Below are 22,164 nucleotides of genomic sequence, written 5' to 3'. Positions count from 1 at the left end.
CAGGGCTGAGCAGGAGGGCTCTCCGTTTCAATTTCTAGCTTAATTAACCATCGAGACCCATTAAAAATGCATCAGCGCCTCCGAGGAAAGAACTTCAGGAGAAGTGGAAAATTCATCACTTTGAGTTCCCTTATTATGAGAAATGGCGGGTTTTTTCCCTCCCGTTTGTCTCAAATACAGGCAAAAAGAGGTTATTTCTGCCTGGTGACTTCCCTGTGGGTCTATCATGAGGTGTAAACAGGCAGCGCCCAAACCTGGGCAAGGAGGGGACACCTCTTGCTGCAGAGAAGGGAAAACTCAGCACACCCAACACAGGGAGAGGCCATGGGGACCATCAGGGCTGCAGCAGCTCAGCCCTCCTCGCTCTAAGGACCAGCAGCTTCCCCAGCCCTTTGCTGCAGCGAGTGTTGGGAACGGCCTCTCTGAGAGGGCAGACCCCCAAATGGCCTCTCCCAGTACAGCGTGGGTGTTCGTACTGGTCATACTGGCCCTATGGTGGGCTGGTGGGTCTCTCCAGGAGCTGGTGAGCTGGAGCTCACACCATTCCTGAAGAGCCGTTTGCGGAGGAGGGCTGGCTAATAGCATTAGCAGGGGGTGTGATGATGCAGCCAGTTTTCTGGGGCTGCGGGTTATTTATTTTGCTTGATTTTTATTCTTTTTCTGAAGGTGGCTGAGACTGTATCTAGGGCAGGTTTGTTTTTTTGTTGGGTTTTTTTTCGGTTCAGGTGGCCCATGGGCACCTTCTAGATCGATACCATAAATTAGAGAGTTCATGCAGGCCATTGGTTTGTGCAAGATGTGTTCAATCCTCCCCTAATAGCTGTCTCGCCCAGAAACTTCCAACTCTTGTAGCACCTAAGTGCTAATGAGCTGAAGCTGCAGAATACCAATGAGACCTCAGGAATACAGAGCAGCCTCCCCGGGCCCAGCCAGGCTGACCAGAGTCTTTAAAATCCCTTCAGCTGGCATCTAGAGGGACTGCTGCAGCCCCTCAGAGAGGGGAGGGGTTAAGTGAGGTGCACTTGGGTAGAGCGGGTTTTTGAGCTGCTGTGGGTGCCTCCTAGCTCTTCTCTCCAGCGGAAGGGTAGGTGGCTTGTTTTGGGGTGAGGAGAGCTCACCGTCTGCTTTAATGACGAGCATCCAAGCACTTTGGTGTGCCCCCTTTTTTCCCTGATAATTGGTCATCCCTGGACATGAGTTTCTAAGCTTTGCTCTCTTTTCATCACTGCTGGGGTAAAGCATCTCCAAGCCTTTTCTGTCCATCCTAGCAGCTTGGTTTGCAAATCCAGCCCCAGTGTGTGTGTATTTATCGAGTGAGTGATGAGACTGCTCCACGTGCAGCCGCTTTGCTGCTGCCTTCCCCCAGGACTTGCACCAGGGCCCAACGGCAACTCCCTGTTGACACGGTTCTGGAAAACTGGGGTGATTTTCTATTGTCTTCAACAGGGGCCCCAAAGCAGGGGGAAAACTCCCAGCTTGCCCAGCTAATGCAGACCTCCTGGCTTCCGTCTCTGTTTGAAATTCCTGTTGATTTTTCAGAGGTGGGGAAATGTGGGGGTGGGAGAAGGAAGCCTGAGCAGAGCAAAGCCTGAAAATACCGAAGCTTGAAGCGAGCGCTTTGGGGGGGCTGAGGAGGTCACCTCCCACGCAGGGAGCCCCAGTCCTCTGGCAGGTTGGCCTGGAGGCTTTCCAGCCCCTGTGAGTGGTGGCTCTGGCCCCTCACATGCTGTGTTAACCTTTCTCGAAATACCAGGCAGTGCTGGAACAGGCTGTTTATTTCCAGACGCCGAGAGCGGCAGCGAGAGCTGCAGGCATGTGGGCAGAGGGCTGCGGAGAAGCCTGGTGAGCCAGGGTGGCTTTTGCACTTGATTTACATCTTGGAGCAGCTCGGAGTGGAGGAGACAGGAACCTTGATGAACCGAAGCAGTTACCTTGATATCAGCTGTGTTTTCCTTGGTGTCATTCCCCGTTCAGGGCCGCTTATGTCTCTTCTAAAGCGATATGCTCTTTTCCTCTTACAGAAGCTGAGATTTCATAAATAAAACCCAAGGTTTCAGACAAAAGCGCCAGCTTGGGTCTGAAGCTGCCCCGATGCCATGAAGTGTGCATTGTGTGCGTGGCTTCTCTGAGCATCACCTCTCTGGCTCAGCGAGGCAATTAATTATTTCCTAGGTCATCCTGACCCTCTGCAAAGGCCTTGCAGAATATCACCGCCTGCAACAGGTCCCATTCAGTGTCTGTAAGGAGAAACTGTTGAATGAGCTTGAGGGTACCCTGGGATGTGACTGTGCAATGGAAACTGCCTGATGAGCCATTGCTGGTGGCAGGAGATGTTTAGTTTGTGTGCAACTCACCCAGCCCTGGGAACGTGAGCCCCAGGGATCCTCTTTGCCTCTCCCCCTCGCAGGGCTTGTAATCACTGTGTAAATACACAGCAGCTGCCATGTGAATCCCGTGCTACTTCACTGAAATCGATATGGGCTGGTGCTGCACAGCTCTGGGGACAGGGAGTTACCTGGCAAAGCCAGGCTGGAGCAATGGACAATGTGGTTGGGTGCAATTTTGGGAATCTGGGGTAAGCCAGGAGGATGCAGGGGTGCTGGTGGCTCTCAGGGCTCTGCCAGTGAGAGGTGTAGGGGTGGCAGTGGGGCTTCTTGAGGAATGGTGCCTCCAGCTTGTCTTCACACCCCACTGTTTTTTTTTAGGACTGTTGGAGGTTTTTTTGAAGACATATGTTGTGGCTATCATGTGTCAGGGTCTGTTGCTTTACGCCTCATTGAAATGCTGGGGTTTCAACCCCGAGCCCCAAATTAAGGCTGACATATGGGTGGTTCCCACAGCCCTTCCCAAAGAGGGGTGAGTTTGCCTTTAGGCTTCCCTCCAGGGTGGGGCCGGCCTGGCAGACAGAGCCATTGGGTAAAGGAGCCCTAGAGTCCTGCATTCAGTAAACCCAGGTCAGGTGTCCCACTGAGGGATAACAGCTGGGACCCCTTGCAGGCAGGGGCAGTGTCTGTGAGGTGGATGCCCTGTGCAGAGTTCCCTGTTGGGGAAGGACCTCCCGCCTCCCTGGGACTGGGCTCCAGCCAGGTCTGGCTTTTGTAAACGTGGGCTGTGTAGAGATTCAGTGTGTGGCTTCCTTGGTCTTATGTTATTTGGTTTGTTGACTCGGTTGTCTCCCGTCTCTTCTATGGGAGACTGCATGTCACCATTTATTCCACCCATTGTTGGTTGTGCAGTGTCATTTTTGAGGTCAGTGGGATTGATGTTGATTATGTATAATCTGACTTGTTTGTATCCCCAGGGCTCACCCATGTACTGACCCTTTTGTATCAAATACAATTTGGTTATTAGTTCATCTTTATGCTGGCTGTGTCCTTTATGCTAGGCCTGATAATTGGCAAAACACTCATGCAGGAGCCCTTCCCTCTTATGAGGGACCATTGCTGCGTCTTTCTCCTCAAAATCTCCTTTCCTGGTCCCTAATGTGACAGGGGACCCTCAGCCCTGGGCACAGCTGCATCTACTTGCACATCTGAGGATGTGACTCTGGTTCCTGTAGCGCTTCTGGATCTCGGGACTTGGGTCCCACCCGGCTCCTGTGGCCATCACCACTACTGAAGGGTTGTCTGTGGTCATCTGGAAAGATGTTTTATGGGGTTTTCCCACTCTCAGAGTCTCACCCCAGCTCCCCTCCCTGCTTGCTACCTTGTGCTGAGCCCCCACCTCTGTGGACAGTTGGCATCTGGTGCCAGAGAGATGTTTTGTGGCAAGTACCTGGCTTGCTGCTGACTGGCCCAGCAGAGTGACTGTGTTACTCTTCTCTTTCCTGCCTATTAAAGAAGTAAAGCAAAAGTTCAGGTTAAAAGGGACTAGAGGAAAGGGGTTTTTAAAGGTACTACCATGAGGGAGCAGCCATGGGGCTGGGAAAGGGGCTGGCTTGCACAAGAGCCCCTCAGGAATGTGCAGCATCAGGGCTTGTGAACTGCTATCATCTTTTTCTCCTTGCACTTGGCTAGGAGGGACTGTCACTGTGGTTCTGAGTAGTGATGGGAGCAGGGAGATTCCTGAGCAGGTTTAGGGTTGCCTGAGCCATGAGACCCATCTCCAAAGTCTGTCCTATGTGCAGGTCTGGGGCTCAAGACCCTTCCAAACAGTGGAGAGGGCCAGGACAGACAATGCTGCCCTGTCTAGGGCTGGGTTTGTGCCTTCTTGTTGAAGTCTGGAGGGTTTTTGTGTGTCAGAGGGGACCATGCAGCCGCCTCTTCCAGGATAAAGGGGTTTTGGGGAGCAGATGTTGCCCATGGGGTTGAGCTGCTCCTCCAGAACTGATGAGACACACCCAGAGCTGAATAAAGCGCTCACCAGATGTTTGGGAAAATCACCCGTTTCCAGCACCGACTCAGAGTGAGCTGGTGGCACTGTTGTGCCTGTCTCAGCAGCTGCTGGAGAGACACCAGGAACAGGCGCACCTCTCAGACCCTCCCCAGCCAGGCACCCCCATCCTGCTGGAGACCGGATGGGAGGTCTGGTGCCCTTGGTCACCCACCCTGGCTGGCAATGATGCTCTCAGCAGCACCACATTGAAACCACGTTTATCCCAGAGTGCTGGCGCACACCAAATCACAAGCTGTGCTGCTTTTCAGGAACCTCTCCAATTAGCCCAGAAGGGCTCTGCGGGTCCTGGTGGTGGTGGCATCCACTTCCCAAAGGCCAGGTTGGCCCCTTTCAGCTCGAAGGGGTGAATCAGGGCCTGGATCGTGTGCTATAAGAATCCTCCTGCCTTGCCAACCTGCCAAACCTTTGCCGTAACTCGGAGCCGAAGTAACAGGAATTTGGGTGTGATGTAAGCTGGAGTGCCTGCTTGCTCTGTGTTCAGTGAAACTTGCTAGAGGTCTGGGGGACCTCAGCAAAGACTGAAAGGTTGTTTTTGTGGGTGCGGAGCAGCCTCTGCCACCTGCCTGTGGGGGGATACACCTGCTCAGGGAGGGGGCTGTGCCAGCACCACGGGGCCATGGTGGGGGTCTCCACTGCCCTTGCACTGCCCTCCTGAGCTGAGCACCACTGGCAGCAGCATGTGTCTGTTCCTGCTGCCCTGCCTCACCCTGAGTGTCTTTAATTACAGCTTTGGGAGGGATCTTCCCCTTTATTCCCCCAAATCTTCTTCTTAATTAAAATCCTCGATCTGGGCCAGTGGGAAGCAGCTGTTGCCTCTTTGCTGCGTGCTCGAGTGTGTTGCAAGCTGTTAACCTGATTACTGGCCACACAGGGGCAGGACGGGGGACAGTGTGGGGATGGGACAGGGTTCACGCAGAAGTGGGGGGCACTGGCATAGTTGCTGTCCCACCTGGCTTCTCCAGGCATCCCGAGGTGATGCTGAGTGGAGCTGGCTGCTACAGCCACCCTTGTCTTGCCCATGGGTGGGCTGAAATCATCCGAGGGAACTGAGCACCTGGCCCCTCTGTGCCCATTGCATTGCAGAGTCCCTCCCCACAGGAATGCAAAGAGCTGGAACTCCAGCACCCCATGGAGATGACACTGGGCTCAAAACCAGCCATTTTGGGTTTGCCCAGCTCCTGTACTGCAGAAAGGCTGAAAGATGCAGGTGGATGAAGGTGATCAGGGCAGCTGGGGCTGTGGTTGTCCCTTGAACTCAGCTTGCCCCCAGGATCCATGATGAGTCTGGCCAGGGTCAGCTATTTCTCATTCCTCTTTTCATTCACTTGCTTGCTCGTTCAGAGGAAGCGGTCGGGAGCTGGCTGGAGCACTGCAGGATGCAAATCCAGCGCTGGCACCTCACAGGGCTCCTGGGACACCCCTGCCGCCCCCGTGTCCCCAGCATCGCCACAGCTCGGGGCCATTCCCTGGCATGGGCTCTGCAGCTTCATTACGTTTTCTTCCAGAAATAGCCCAATGAGGTGACTTTATCTCTCCCTGCCTGGAGCTGGTGTTTCTGCAGCGATCCATCATCAAAGCAACAGGGAAGTGTCAGGAACAATTAGTGAACCCGTGGTGTTAACTTTATCAGAGACGATATGTCTCTCCATAATGAAACTTGTGGAAGAGAAAAAAAAGAGTGCTGACAACAGATGTATTATTTCACCTCCAATTTACTGGTGCATGTATTTTTCATTCATGGAAGCAGCTGATATGCAGATTTATTCAGAGCAGAGAAGATACAGCCCTCAATGGATCAATTATTGCAGCATGCTGAGGAGAAAGGGACCTGGCTGAGCACACAGCCGTGCAAGGCAGTTCCCAAAGCCAGGCCCAGATTTTGTCCCCAAATTGAGCTAAGAGCCCAGGCATCTTTCTTTCTCAAATCCATGCGGTTCGGCCCTGATTCTGTTCCTGTTCTGGGCCAGGAGAGATTTCCACTGACTTTTGTGGCTTGTGTCTCCCATGTACTTCATATGGAGTGTCCTGGGTTGACTTTTGGCCTTCTTTCAGCCCTCCTTTGCTGGAGAGGTCAGTGCTTAGTGCAGCCCGGAGTGACTTTGCCTCCCCCCTATTTTGGAGGAACACATCCAGCCACAGACAGACAGGAGGATGGATTTATTTTTTGGCCATATTGAGGTGGCTTCTTCGGGAGACCCCTCTGTCAGATGGGTTCTGGCTACCTGGTCGCCATCGTCATCCCTTGAACCTCAATGCCAAAGCCAGGGCCTCTTACTGGTCATCTGAAGCTCTCCTCCCTCCATATGCAGTGTGTTGGGGTTTCTCTTTGTGTTTTGGGGGAGGCAGCTTGCCCGTGGTGGTGGGGGAGGACACCCTCTTGAAGCTGAGGATAGTTTCCGTTTCTTGTGGTGGTAAAACTGAATCCAAGAAAAATATTGGAGGTCTTTTTCATTAGGAATGGAAGATAGGAGTCTTCTTTCTTCTGGGTACTATACAACCAGCATGAATTATTTAGGAGAAAGCATCTCTCCAATAAATAATTTTTTTTATGCTGGGAGATTAAATCTGATTTTTTTAATATAATAACAAAAGCAATTTCTCTCTCATAAGTCCTCATATTTCACACAGTAAAGAGAGCCCAGGCATCCATTTCTGTATTGATCAGCAAATAGGTCCTTGTATAGATTTAGTTCACCCAACCTTGTTTAATTTTGGATTCATTGATTCAATGCAAAGATCTAGATGAAAAGCAAGTGGGCTGTTTCCAGTGCTGGTGATGCTATTTTTAAATAAATCTAGTGCATGCGAAAATAAATATGCAAAGCATTTTGTAAGTCCGTATATGGGTGGGGTAGAGGAGACCAGATGTACTAAAATATTTAACAAACTTTTTCCTGATTTCTCGAAATGCATGTTTTATTTAGTGAACACTAGTGAAATTTAATCTGATCCAATATTTGCTCCGACGGGCTGTGCCGCACCCATCACCCAGTGTGAGCAGGTACGCGGGACCTTGAAGGGACAGTCTGCGCAGTGACATTGGTGCCACATTTAAATGCAAAGCTCATTAACCGTGTCTGGGATTTCTTGTTTGTTTCTTTCTTTTTTGTTTTCACATTCGTTACAAGAGCAAGAGATGAAATACCCATCTAGAATTCCCTTTCATCTCCAGACATGGCTTTTTCCACACCCCCCCCAGCTCTGTTGCTCAGATGACAAAGTTTCTGCTTCAGAATTTTATTTGATTTCAAAAGATGAGACAGAATTAAAAGCATCTCCGGGAGGCTGGGCTCACCTTACTCTATCTGGGATCCTCTCGAAGGTGGATGTGTGAACTGACAAAGGCTCCTGGTCCCAAGGGATGGAGTTCATCCTGGGGCCAGAGCCACGTCCTGGCTTTTCCTTCACCTAGGAGTGACCATCCTGCAGATCTCAGCCCACTTTCCCCAGGGAACGGTGTCCCGCTCTGGGTGTACGTGTTTGTCTCCTTGAAATCCTCAGCTTTCAATCCAATCAAATTTAATTGAATTGTGGTTTTGATCACATCTGACGGTGGCAGAGATCTTGTTGATAATCAGATTCCCATGGGTGACATGGAGTCGGGGCTGGTGGAGGAGGGAGGCGAGATGGGGACTTGTGTGCCAGTGCTGATGCTGCTTGGTCTTTATGAGACACCAGAGAAGCTCCACCCACCCTGGGGCCAGATCGCATTTTGGGGCTAGGTGAATTTATTGCATGTCTCAGTGGGGACTTAACCAGACAGATTGTGTTGTTTCTGGTTGAAAAAAGCCAGTTTGCTTGTCCAAGCCCCAGGGCAGCTCCATCTCACCTGCAGCCAGGGGCTTTTGGGGAGCATCTCCAGGATTCTCCGCTGCTGCTGCTCCAGCACACGCGGTTCCCGGCTTGGCCTCATCCTGACCTGGGTGGTGTCTGTGCATGGATGTGGGCTCAGCTCTCCATCTCCCCTGTGCGCCTGCCCCGCCTGCTCTCGCTCACATCAGCACGTGCGCAGCTGGGGATGGCAGCGATTAATTACGGGTATTCATGTGTGATCTACACGAATTCAACTGGAAGTGCAGCCCCTGGGATGGGGGGAGGAACATTCCTTGTAGAGCCATACTGCCCCCTGCTCCAGATGCCTTTCTGTCAGCAAGTGTTTAATTGGGCGTTTATTGTGTGTGTAATTTTGGAGGTAATGAAGCAGGCAGGGAAGAGTGAGCTGGCAGCCTGTGCTCCATCCCCTGGCCCCTGCCAGCGGCCTGGGCACAGCAGGGAAGGAGATCCCAAGCGGGGCTGCGCATCCTCGCCTGACACATTGAGCGTTTATCCCCCAGACTGGGGGGAAAACAATAATCCTCCACCCTGACCTCAACTTCTTCAATGAGCCAGCGGAGGAACACTTCTGTCCCCACGCCCGTGTGCCGGTGCTGCTCCCCCGGGGTGTTTGGAGGTGACAGGATGGGGCTCCACAATGCAGCCCCTGGTACCTGCAGCCCTGCGATACGGTGCTGCCATTGTAGGCGGCCATAAGCTTGCACTGAGTTTGCAAGGCCTCAGGACTGAGCCTGGTGGACCTCCTCTGTCTGAACTTTTCTTGAGCTCCCACAGCTTATTTTACCTGGTTTAGCTGTAACAGTGTTTTTTCTAATTGAGCAGGTACCTGTGGCTAATTCATTTTAATTCTGTTTGTGTGGTACAGCCCTGGTTTTATACACATAACAGTAGCAAGCAGTTATTCCTTGTACAATGAGGTTATTTTTTTATTAATATAATGATGTGGGATAGAGAAATATAGACCTGGTATGAAAGTAGAGATATGAGATCTGGAGATGTGGGATGTGGGGTAGAGGAGCACAGACGTGGGATGGGGAGACCTGGGGTCCCAGGATGAGCAGTGGAGACCCCATGGCTATAAACAGTTCAGTGGTCAGTGAAGGACACGCAGAACTGTTTTTAGGGGTAACAAGGAGAACAAAGAAATAGTATCTGACATACATAAATGGCACAGCATATATTTAATTCAGATTTAACGTGGAGCAGCAGACCAGTGGAGAAAACGCAAGGTGTAAAACTGTTAGCGAACATCTAAAACGATGCCAAGTGCATCCTGAAGGAAGGAAGAAGAAACCATCACCATGAGCACCATACTCCTCTCACTGAGGACTCCAGATGCTGATCACTCACGTAACAGGGGATGCGAGTGTGGGGAAAAGGGGACACGTCCCCTCCTGGCTCCCGCTCCCCCCCCGCTGCACCTCTGTCCTGGCAGGTGGGCAGCCGTGGAGGTGGGGGGGAAGAGCTGTTCCTGCCACCATCACTGGGGTGGGGGATGCACCCCTGCAGCCTGGAGAGGATGCTCTGGAAGAGGGCTTCCTGTTTTTAGGAGCCTGTGGAGCAGAGGCGGTGGCAGAAAGTGTTGCGAGCTGAGGATACCAAGGGTGGGCATGTAGACTAGACGTATCAGTGGTCTCCGCAACAGATCCCCTCCCATCTAGTGACACCCAAGCCACAAACATTAGGGTCATTTTTCTTGCCTTTTGATGAAACCAACACTCAGATCTCTTGTTTACACTGACTCATCGTTATAAACAATTTATACAAGGGTCTCAGAAGAAACATTCTGTGCAGCCAATTCTATCAGCAGTCCCAGGAAAGGATTTTAACTGAAGTCCTCAGGTCCTGAGCATTCAGGTTGTCCCAAAGGACCCGTACTTATATTGTTCTTGGGACCAATTTGCTAATCATCGTGCTGGAGGGAAAGGTGAAAGCATGGTGGCTTCACATGAGTCCCAGGGAGGGTTGGAGAGATGGCTCTCTGGAGCAGGAATACTTGGCTATTCTCTCTCTGAATAATCCAGACTCCCAGGAGTGCTGGAATGGAAAAAAACCCAAAGGAAACAGGAGAAGGAAACTTTGCATTTCTGCAGGGTTTCTTTTCCTGAGGCACTCACTCTCCTCCTGCAGCTCAGTATGCATCTGTGGTGTCCAGGAGTAGGTCTGTCCATCCGAAAGGCTGAGAAAAAAGGGAGACTGGGTAAATTCAGGGGACAGAAGCTGTTCTCCCTTGAATGCCCCTGATTTATATGGAGTTTTTTGTTCTCACTTTGTATTTAAGGCCCCAGACTAAGACTCAAGATTGCTAGCTTCAAAGACTCTGTTGCTTGCCTTTCATTGATGATTGTGGTGGGTTTTTTTTTTTCCCTTTATACATTATTTTCATAATTTACTCCTTGAGAGGTACCAAAATATTCAAATAATAGGAAACAAAACCAAGACAACCTGTGCTGTATTTCCCTGTGGCTGCAAATCAATGGATTTCTGGGGATTTTCAGCGGATTTCAGGTTGCAGCAGATTTCTACCACAGTGAAGGAAATCAGACTTCTCTGATCTCTGTTTTCCAGAGATTCTGACACTAATTGAAGGTAGCATCTCCTCTCTGTGGGCATGCAACTGTGGTTTAATGCATCTAATCTTTGTGGATGCACTTGTTTGTGTTAATTACACCAACACTTGTTAACAGCAATTCTGCCACTTTTTTAAACTTTTTTTTTTTTTTTTTCCCCCTGGTCGATTTTTAACACCTGATTGCTCTGTCATCAGTCCTCTCTCGTGACTGCTGAGCTTAGGCAGGACATACAGCACCCCTGCACTGATGCCAGCCAGCCTGGCTTCAGCTGCTCAACCTGAACTCTGCCCAACAGGGCAGTACATGGGGTGCAAATGTGTCCATCGGCCTCAGGGGAGGATCATGTTGTATCCACAATGTCTTGAAATCAAGAGAGGGTGATCCAATGCACTCTTGCAGCCCTATGTCTGCAAAGCTCCAGTCTTTCCTTGGCCCTGAAGGTGACAATTGCTACTTTAAACAAGGCAGTGGTGGGTCTCTCAGACCAGTATGATTGGCATTGGTTTGGCCAAGTGGAGTTGAGCAGTGGCTTCCGCATGGCTCAGACTGGTGAGACTTTGGTCGAAATGGTTGAAAAATGCTCCAGCATGGCATGGAAATGGAAGAGACCCATGACAATAAACTGCCAGAGGAGGATGGAGGGATGTAGTTGTGGAGTATAAGTGAGAAAAGAGAGACTCCTGCAAGGACCCTGTAGATAAAGTTTTTTAGCTCGCTGCAGAAGATAGCAACAAGCTGAAAGATTTCTAATGGACATATCATGGCCAGAAGGATGAGACAACATGGCCAAGGCACACAGTTGTCAAACAGACCAGTGCTGAGCCTGGAGGAGACATGGGGAATCTTGGAAAGGAAATTACGAGGTCAAGTAACTGAAGTGTAAGGTGACAGCTAGAAATAGAAGGGACCAAGTGATGTTTCTATCAGAGGTATCACAGTGAAGGCATGAAGAAATCTAATCCTGAGATACCCAACTCTTCATGCTCAAGTCTTTCCCCTTAAACCCACATAAACTATCTCAATGGATCTTCTCAGCTAAGTGTGAGAGAGGACAGAGTGTAGCATGGCAGCTGGGCACTTCCACCTGTCCACTGGTTTGGTTCAGATCACTAATGAGCTAATTAGTTGCTATGGAAATGTAATGTGGGAGAACTTTGGGGAGGAAAAATTATAGGTAATTTTTATTTGTTTGGGCCCTGTTCCTATAGCAACAGCAGAACTTGTCACTGACTACCAGTTGGTTTCCATGGAGTTGGCTGCTAGTTCTGGGTTATTAATGCCTCCAAGTATAAAACAGCGCAACTTACCTAGTAGGGCTTTGGGTCTTCCTCCATCACATGTACAGGAGCTTTGCATTTAGCCAAACTCTTGGCCTTGCTTTTGCAGTGGAGTGAGCATGCTCACAGAAGTTAGGTGTGAGTATTTGTCATCAACAGATACAGTGCTAGAAGGATCCATTAGTTTTCCCCCTCCCTTGAATCCAAGACATCCTGGAATGAATAATCCATCACTTCATAGCCTGTTCCACTTGCAGCATTGCCTGATTTTTAATTGGATTTTCTCTGGGTTCAGCTTCCAGATGCTTGGTGTTGATCTGCCTTTCTCTGCTAAATTAAAAACTCTTTTAGCACCTGGCAGTCTTGCTGTAAAGGGACATTGTAATTAAGTCACTTCTCATCTCACCACAACTGGTTCTCCTGAACAAAGCCATTTGTTTTCCTTCAGCCTCTCACCCTGAAGCCTCACCTGGTTTTGTACACCTCAGAACAAAAGGGATGCAGTCTCTGCTTTGCAGCCGTGTTGGAGGTCTGTTGAGGGACCTCTCCACACTCCTTCAGAAGCTAAGCCTTGGAACCAGACCAAACACTCCTGAACACTAAAGAGACTGCATTTGGGGGAGATTGGTTTTATGCTAGGTTATAATTTCCCTCCCACTAGCTAACTCCTCAGCCTTCGTAGGTGATAATTACCCAGTAAGAGCTAAAATGTCTCTCTCCACTCCCCACTTATCAACCCATACTTCACTTTGAAGGCATTAGCCACTTCTGTCCGAAGCAGCCTGTGACCAATTCCCACAGCCAAGGGAATCTCGGAGCGAGGCCACGCAGCCTCTGTCTCCTTTGAAGATGGTGCAACAGCTACTGCCTCTCCCCAGGGAGACAGATCTTGCTCCAGCTTTGAAGGCAAATGAGGTGATCAGCGTGTGGATAAACCTTTAACGATATTTGGCTGAGTGCGCCGCGCAGTTGGAAGGGAGGCATGAAGCAAACCAGCTAGCAAAGGGCAGCTACTCATAACCAGCCCTTCTTCAAATCTCTTGGCAAGCTTTGCTCCTGGCCTCGCAGCTCTGCATGCTGTGCTCACAGCTGCTCCTTCACTGTCGGTGAGACACAACCCAAATGCCTCAAAACGAGGGTGCAGAGGAGGATGAAGGATGAGTCTGAGCTGAGGGATGCCTGTGGAGTTGGGAGGAAAGTCCTGAACCACCGAGGTGGGGTCTGGCTGGAAACCAGACCTTCAAGGAGGAAGAAAGGCTTCATGCAAGAGTTCCTGTATCTCCTTAGTCCCTCTTGAATTACAGATAAATTATCCAAGAAATCCATCTACAAAATCTGTGTGTGTTCTTCCATGCATTTCTTCCCAAGGTGGTGCCCATGGGGCGGGAGCTTTGGGAAATACAGTATTTAGACGACCAGCAACACTGATTTTAGCATTGAGACTGGCTTTTGGATGAAAGGGGCACATCCAGCATTCCAAGAACCCAGGTTGGGAATCCAGGATGGGGACCCAGAAGATGAGAGCAACAGGGGCCCAGTATGTGATGTGCTGGCAATGCGCCGTGTGGCCCCTGCCTTGGGGCAGCTGCCAGGGTCTTTGTGCCCGTATCAGTGTCTTGACTATAAATAATGATGTTCACAGTGGTCACCTCCAGCCTCGCTGACTCACAGGCTTCCTGTCCACAGCAACGCTACAGGCTGACTCAAGGCTATGGAGGAGTGTTTCATCCTGACCTCCCAGCCCTTTGATTTCACCAAATACCACCATGTCTTTGAGAATGAGAGGTCTCCATTTCAGGGCAGTGAAATCTGGCTAGCATGCTGCAAAGACACGGCAGATGGTGCTTTGTCCCTAGATTCACCTGGTTCTCCTCCTCTCCTTCCTTCACTTCTGGTTGGCAAGAAATGCTTCCTGGCTCAGCTGGATCTATAGCTCTCCCAAGTAAGGCTTTGCTTCTCCTGTTCTGTTACAGTCCCTTGCAAAATCAGCATTTTCCCACTTGATGTCCCAGCCTTCCTGAGCTCAGAGCAGCTACGGCTCTGCACCGGAACAGGCATGCGGCCTCATCGAGGTGTGGGAAGGCAACTGAGATGGTCTTTATTCAGCCATCCAGCAGCTGTTTGAAGCCATGTCTGAAGAGGGATCTGAGCATGGAAAGTACCCGACACCTGGGAGGAGCGAGACCAGCCTTTGGAAGGTGGCTATGAGTCGTGGCACTGGTGACAGTGGAGCTGTGCTGCCTTGCTCTGTGCATCTGGCACCATGGTGGCATAAGAAGGGAAAGGATGACATGTGCCATGTCACCGGGTAGGGCTGGGTGCTGGTTGGGAGAGCCGTGCTGGATCCCTTGGGGATGTGATTGCTCCTGTCATGTCTGTGCAGGTCTCCTCTTCTCCAGCCCATGCTCTGAGGGGGTGTGGTGGAGCCATCTCAGAAGGGTGTGATGAGAAAGGTGCTCCTGACCAGTAAGGCCACCAGCAGCATGGCTGGAGTGCTGTGGTGAGCTCTGGAGATACCACCCAGCTCCGCGGTGAGGGTGGTGGGAGGAGGAAGCAGTGTTTGGTTTTATGACACATGAGCACATGCTTTTAATCTGAGTAACCTTTTCTCCTGCCAGAGTCTGGAGCCTTCTGCTGCACTGCGTTCCTAGGGAGGTCAGTGGGAGAGCTGTGGGGCTGTGGGCATTGTGTCTCGAAGGATGGCAGCTACATCTAGTACCCATCCCTGAGAGCTGGCAGCGGGAGGGTGGCCACGGAGGGGCTCTGTGGTGGGGGCAGGTCTGGGTGGCTTCTCCTTGTCACCCGAAGCTCTGCCATGACTGTGACAGGCAGGTTTGGGTTGTTCTCCATAAAGTAGGTGAGACCTGTTTGGGTACGATGTTGTCCCAACCTCCTGCTGCAAGTTTCTACTGTCCCATCTCTGGGATGCTTTCAGCCAGCCCTGTTGGGAGGTTCACTAGTGCTGAGATGTCCAGGTGACCTTGTGGTAAAGCCTGGGGGCCTTCCCACCACTTACTTCAGCCCCCTGTTACTTACCCTCAGGATTTGTCCATGCTGTAAGGGTCAAACAACCTTTAGAGCAACTGAAAGCCCACAACTTCTTGGTCCACCAATTTTCCACCCACGTTGCTGGTTTTAACCAGTTTTAGCTTGGACTCAGAGCATGCTGCATCCCTGCAGAGCTCTGGTTACACACTGCTTGGCCCTGGGGCAGCTCAGGAAGGGATGGGGAGCAGTGGTTGTCCAAAAGCCTCACATGTGACCTCACAGCTTCAGTCTAAAATAAAACTGTGGAGCATGAAGGTATATTACAACAGCAAATACTGGAGCTACCTAGGAGCAAGCCCAGATTGGATTAGTCCTGGATGAGAGAGTTCTTTTTCCTCTAGAAATGGCTGTAACAGACCCCAATGCTGCAAAGCAGAGAGCAAAAGAATCTTGAGAGCTGAAGGACTCACTGGCAGCCTCTTCTCCACCGCAGGCTGTGGTGAAGAGAAGGTTGCATCTGCCAAGGGGTGTACCTCCTGCAGCCTCCCATCCACTCCCTGCCCGCTGATGGCCTCGCCTCGCTAGGAACATGTCTTTCCAGGTGAGCACGGGAAGGTGTTTCCTGTGGAGCCACTAACCAGCAGTTGAGCAAGCGTTGCTGGCTCAAATGCAGGTTTTCCTACTTCCCCAGACCTTTCCCTGCTCTTGTTCCATCCACAGGGAAACATCTCTGAGCTACTGATGTTCCCCAGGTCCTCAGCCTCACGCACGGGAGGAGTGGACATGTGGTGGCTGGCTCTGGGCTCCAGCAGCAGAGAAGGGTGGTGAGGGCTGGCTCTGAAGAGGTGAGATTTTTCTCCATCAGTGCTTTGAAGATAGCAGCAAGAGGAGAGCTCCAGGAGTCATCTCCAGGGTGTTGAGAAAGAAGGACCTGAGTGACCGTGAGTCCATATGGGTGAGTCGGGACGGGATGGGCGTGTGCATGTGGCTGCTCCGGCCATGCTTCGCCTCCTGCCATGGTCCAGGAGGCTCCTTAATTGCCAGGAAGGGGAATCTGGAGGTTCACAGGGGTACTCTCCAGCAGTCCCTGTCTCCTGGATGTGTCCTAGAGGCTCGGGGGACAAACCAGCCATCTCCTGTGGGACTCGGAGGGTTGGGAGGAAATCTGGGTGTTTTTCTCCAGGGCTGGGCTCCTCGTCTGCCCCCAATGGTGAAGGGAAGAATGGATGTTGTGGCCTGGGGATTATCTCGGTGCTTGAAGGGACTCAGGGTGGTTTCCTGGTCTACCTTGGGTGCAGCAATGTGCTCCAGGCCCCAAGCAGAGCTTTTTTTTTTTCCCAGCTGGGTAAGGTGAGAGTTGGTGCCTGCTTTTTGGGCAACTGTTTCTACAGAGGGTTTCCCTTGCTCTGCCCTTCACTGGCTCACCAGTGGCTTTGCCGTACCCGTTCCCGGGGGCTGTTTGCAACACACAGGGCTATCTCTGATGGGAATCCCAGGACTTTTGGTCAACAACAGGATTTTTTTACTCTGTGTATGGACAAGTCATTTTGCGTCTCCTGTAACCTGCAGGGCAGGTTGTCCCAGGGCTGGTGGCTCTCTGTGGATCCCAGCCTCTGTGTCTGTGCCAATGAGGTGCTCACGATGTCTGGGTTTGAGAGGTGCTGCTGTGGGGATCTGACTCTGGGAGGGACCCGTGGGGCCATGTCCCAACTCTAGGACACTTTTTTTTGTTCTGCCTTCTCCATTCTGTTTAAACTTTCATCACCAAATCAGCTTCTGCAACAGGATAAACATCCTCCTGTAAATAATCTGCACAGATGGGGCTTTATTTGAGCAAGCTGATGTACACGGTGCAGAGGGTGGTGCAGCAGGGTGCTGGGGTAGGGGCAGCTCACCCAGCCCTGCCCTGGGCTTTTCCCATGGCCAGGAGATGACTGAGATCTCCAGGTCTCTTGACTGGTGCTTGGAGCTGGGAAGGTCAGGGAGGTTGGTTCTGCTGAGGGAGACACATGAGAAAATAGGTCTTGTGCTGGCAGAACCTCTGATGGAGCCAGGGAAGAAGGGAGGGAGGAGGCTCCTGTTCCTCTCTGGGGTGCTTCTGTCTCCTCTTGAGCCGCTCTGTCCTCTGTGATTAGGGCAGCTGGGTCTGAAAATAGAAAATGCTAAAATGTTGTCAAAGGTCTCACTTGGAAAACCTCAAAACAAATGGGCATCTGCATTTCCCAAGAAAAAATGTTCCTTTTGGAAGCCCTGAAGTGATTTGATACTCTTATTATTCTTTTGCTCTCCCTCTGTAATTATTGCCTCACTTTGTGCTGAATTGGCAAAGAGCTCCCATTTCCCCAGAACCTCATTTTTCAGGTGAATCACCATTAGCTGATGTTTTTTGCTGGTCTGACTTCAGCAGTGGGCCACGGGGGCCTGCAGTAGCCACGGCTATGGCCAAGAGAAGAGGAGGTGACTTCCCAACCTTGTTAGCGCCAGGTCCGATTCATTAAGAGCAAACACCCAGAGGAGGAGGAGGTGTGCTATCCTTGCATGCCCGATGCTTTGCCATCAGCTGGACCAGCGAGCCGAGCTGCCTGGCGGTGCTGAGCCCTGCATGGCTGCTCTGGGGATTGGGGATGTCCCTCATGCCCCTCCAGCTGCTCAGGGTACAGGAGCCCGTTGCTCGCCACAGGCAGGCAGGACCCAGGAGCTCTGTGCATTGCCTGCCCCTTCCTCAACCAGGGAGTGCATTTTTGGGGACGAAGTGGAAACACCAGACTCTGTCCTGAGCCCTTTCCTGACTGAGCAACAGAGCTGAGCCCGGCCAGCCTGGAGGGAGGGAGACATCTCCCCCCATCTACATCTGTTGGCTGTGGATGATGGATGTCGCTGAGCCAGGCAACTCTATATATTTACAAATCGTAGCAGAGCAGCGCAGTGTTTACCAGCTGTAAACCTCAGAGACTTCCATCTACCTGGCAGCCAGACCTGAACCCAAGCTGACCTCTGCCCTAGCCTCAATTCTGCCTTGCTGCCGGCAGTCCAGCCTGCTCTTATTTTTAATAGAGCATTTCTAGATTACAGCAAGTGACAGGAGAGTGATTTGCGATGTGTCAGGTTTCCTGCCCTTTCTCTTATAGCCCCGGCTTATAAAAATATGTTCCTGCTGGGATTGGTTTGGTTCCATTTTTGTTGGTCAGATCAAATCCCTCTTTATTATTTGTAATAAGGAAGTGCCTGGGGGGCTCAGGAAGGCTTATGGTACCAGTGCCCAGTAAAGACCAGTCCCTGCCATGGCTCCAGAATGAGGAAGGCTGATTTCTATACCTGGGAAGATGAAGGGAGGTGACCTGGGACATGCAGGCAGGGGAGGGTTCACCCCAACACTGCTGAAGGTGAGACCCTGGCCAACACGCAGTCCAGTTTTGCAAAGACATCTCCTAGATGCCCTCTGTGCGCTTTGCCTTTACTTTGAGGTCTTGATCTCACTGTGTTTATAAAAATCCCCCGCTCAGCAGGGAATCTGTTGGCTTTGGCATGTGACATTAAGCTATTTTTGGTGGGGATTGCTGCCTCGGTGGGCCAGGAGCCTCATGCACCAGCTGTGGTGGGCGTGGGGCTGGGAGAGGTGGGAGCTGCTGCAGCCCCCGCTGCCTCCCTGTGCAGTGCAGCATGGAGCCGTGGCTGATCTACCAAATCCTGGTGACATCAAATGAGCTGAGGTTGATGAAAGCATCTGAGGGAAGAGTTTGCTTGCAGAAAGGAGCACAGATCATATCCGTTGTTCCCCACCACCCTGGTGTACCACACTCTGCTACCCTATGGCTTCTACTCCCTTCAGGAGATCTCAGGTGGTTTCACAGCCATCACTAAATTAAGCTTTTACCAGGGAATCAAGACTGTCTTCGTTTTCCAGACAGGTAAACAGGAGGCTGGGCTGGGATGAAGCCGTTCACCCAAGTCCGTGTAAAACCTCAGTGGCAGATCTGAGTTCCAGCTTGCGTGTGGCTGCAAATCCTCCTGCTAATCTCTGCTTTATTGAAAAGCACTGGGGGATTTTTAGTGGCCTGTTTAGATTACTCATTCATTTTTCTCTCTTTAGTTCCTCTCCACCTTGGCAGAGTCAATTAGCTCTAGACTTTTACTGTGGTGACAAAGCTACTAGAAGATCCCTTCCCTCTGCAGGCCCTCCTCTTAAAAAACAAGTGAAGCATTCTCAGCTTGTGCGAGTGGTTGCAACTATATTTCCTAGTGCTAAAGGTGCCAGTTCTTCCCTTTGAGAGCACTTCAAGCACTTACACTCCAGCTTTTGGGAGTTATGGCACAGATCTTGCCGAGAGCTGAACTTTCCCGGCACCTTCAGGAAGACAGAAGTAAGGGAGAACGTGCAGGGGATGCCATCACACCCCCCGGGGCATGCAAGGAAAGGAGAAGACACCTTGGAGGATGGAGGAGTCCAGCTGAGCCTGAGTTAGTGGCTGTCCCAAACAGGTTGGATCTGTTGATTGCTGGCTGCAGCCCTGCACTGGACCGCCGAGCTGGACGGAGCCCAGGGAGAGAAAATTGGCTGGCAAAGGATCCGGCGAGAAGTAAAGTGCTTGTTGCTCATGCAGGAAATTGCTGTGTCTCCCAGAGCTTGTATCTCTGCTCAAGGTCCCCCATTGGCCAGGGACGGGCACGGGCAGCGCTGCATTACCTAGTCCATGCGCTGCCCAACGTGACCCACAGAAACGCAGCTCGAAACCCACCGGGGAAATGCAAGTCCTGGCTTTTGCTACCTGCAAGGGGATCGTGCTGCAGTGTCCCAGCACGGCACAGCCCTGAACTCAGCTTCTGGTGCCTCGGCCCCGGCATATGTGGGCTCTCGGTGCAGGGCTGCATCCTCTCTTGCTGGCTGGCAGCCGGTGTAGCTGGGCGGCTGCGCTTTGGGTGGCTGAGATGCTTCTGAAATGGCAGGACCTGGCTTTGGGTCTGATCCTGACCTGGCAGCACTCTGCTAATGCGGCTCCTGGGTTGAAGCCAGCAAAGCCAGGGGTGGAATTTCACCTTTCTCTACAGAGGGAGATGCTCTGAGACTTGGATGTGTGCAGGCAACAGTTCTCCTGCTCAGACGTTGCTCTGATTCCCTAAGCCAAGCAGCAACGGGAGCTGCTCGCCCAGCAGAAGCCGCTGGGTGGGACCAGCTTGTGGCACAAAGACAGTGCTCGGTCTCCCACAGAGCACACAGGAACACAGACCCCTGTGTGCTGCAGATACAACACGGACGAATGTGGTGGATTGTTGGTTGGGATCAAAAAATATCCATATATAAACCACATTAGGGTGGGTGAGCAAAGGAAAAGTACGGGGTCTTGTTTGAGACAGACAGCTGTAAGCAGCCTCCATCTACCCGCTCTCCTCCTGAGCTGTTCCCAGTCCCCTGCGAGCATCTGCTGCTTTAGCCAAAGGTCGAAACCACGCAGGTATGGAAAAAATTGCACTGCCTTTGGTGGGTTTTACAGACAAATGTGGTAACTGAGGCACAGAGATGTGCTGAAAGTCGTGCTAGGAGTTCATCTGGAGTGTTTGAAGTTCCTTGGCTTGTTACCCTCTTTCTTCTCCCTCTTTCTCCAGAATAAGGGGGTCAGGGACAAGGTGCAGTCCCCTTCTTCCTAAAGAAAACTGATAACTTCATGTTTATAACCTGGGGATGCGGCAAAAACATTTGCATGATGGAAAGGGTCTGTGGAGGCTGGTTTCCAGGAGAGGCTCTTGGATGCTGAAGGACCCAGAAATGCCAAAAAAATCCAGTGGCTGTAGCAAATCTAGAGATCCAGCAGGTTCGAAGCTGCAGAGGTGGGTGCTTTTCCAAGTAGGGGGGAAGGGGATTTTGGGGCGGGGGAAAATCTCCCTGGCAGTTATACTATCCCTCTAAGAAACTGGGTGCTACTCTGAAGGAAATTGGGGCCCCAAACCAGCTTTCACCCCCCTGATTAAGCAGGAGGAGAAAATAATAAAAGCGCAGTGTCCCGCCAAATATAATTAACAGAAAAAAAAGAGATTTTTCAAAGTTTGGGTCCTCAGAAAGGATGTTTTATTCATAGCCTGGCAGGGAAGTGCTGGCGGTGCCATTAATTATGGGAGCTGCTGGGTGCTGCGCCTGCTCCGGCGAGCTCGGCTGCGTTTTATCATCCTGACACCTGGCGCGGGGAATTGGGGCGGCGTGGGGAGACGCGGGGCCAAGACACCAGCTTGGGCTCACCTGCTGGCGTGAGCTCCTTTCCTCCACCCTGCAACCATCCAAGATGCTGGATGTCTTTGGCCGTCTGGCGGGTCCTGCTGCCCCGTGCCATGCTCGGGGGATGGGCAGCACCTTGCCAAACGAACGGAGGCGGCGGTGGGGGTGGGCGCTGGCCAGCCCAGCGCCGCAGCGGATCACCCCCTCCCCGCTGGCAGATGCCAAGCACACCTTGGCAGCCGCCGGTGAAGCAGTGTAAGTTCATGGCTTGGTCAGATACCCAAATAGAAAGGGATGATGATATAAAAAAGCACATTTGAAGCACACGTAACGTGCTTGGTGGCACCACGGCAAGCCAGCAAGGCTGGGGCTGGCCTCTGCCCAGCTCCTCTGTGTGTGGTGAGGGCGGTTACAACTATCCCTGGGCTTGTGCACCCCAGGAGCAGCTCACAGCTCTGAATATTGCATATTCTAGGAAATCTCTCCAGTAACTTTCTAGAGAGTTAATAAAATATTTGGTATTAAGCAAACTAAAGCATGTGCAAGAACAACATAAGGGTGAAAAGGGATCTGGGGAGGGTCCCTGGGGGAGGTGGCCACAGTTTCCAGAGACGGGAAGGAGAAAGACCAGCACAAATGGGATCAGCCTCGAAGACGGAGCTGACCCTGCAGCCGGACAGTCCTATGTCTGGGCAGCTCTAAGAAGGTGGCCTTCAAAACACAAGGCATCACATTTATAACATTGCTGTGAAAGACACTTCTCAAAAAATCCCTTTGAAAGACAAAAGTGGTGAAACAATGCTGTAAAGTGGGACAACAACCTGGGGGTAAAAGAAGGGGGTGACTGGTGGCATTGTTATCTCAGCTCCAGGGTTGCACCCCAGGGTCCTGG

The sequence above is a fragment of the Athene cunicularia genome (assembly GCF_003259725.1).
Source record: "Athene cunicularia isolate RWA chromosome 14 unlocalized genomic scaffold, athCun1 chr14_part1, whole genome shotgun sequence".
Classification (NCBI taxonomy): domain Eukaryota; kingdom Metazoa; phylum Chordata; class Aves; order Strigiformes; family Strigidae; genus Athene; species Athene cunicularia.
Note: the sequence above shows the minus strand (reverse complement) of the source record.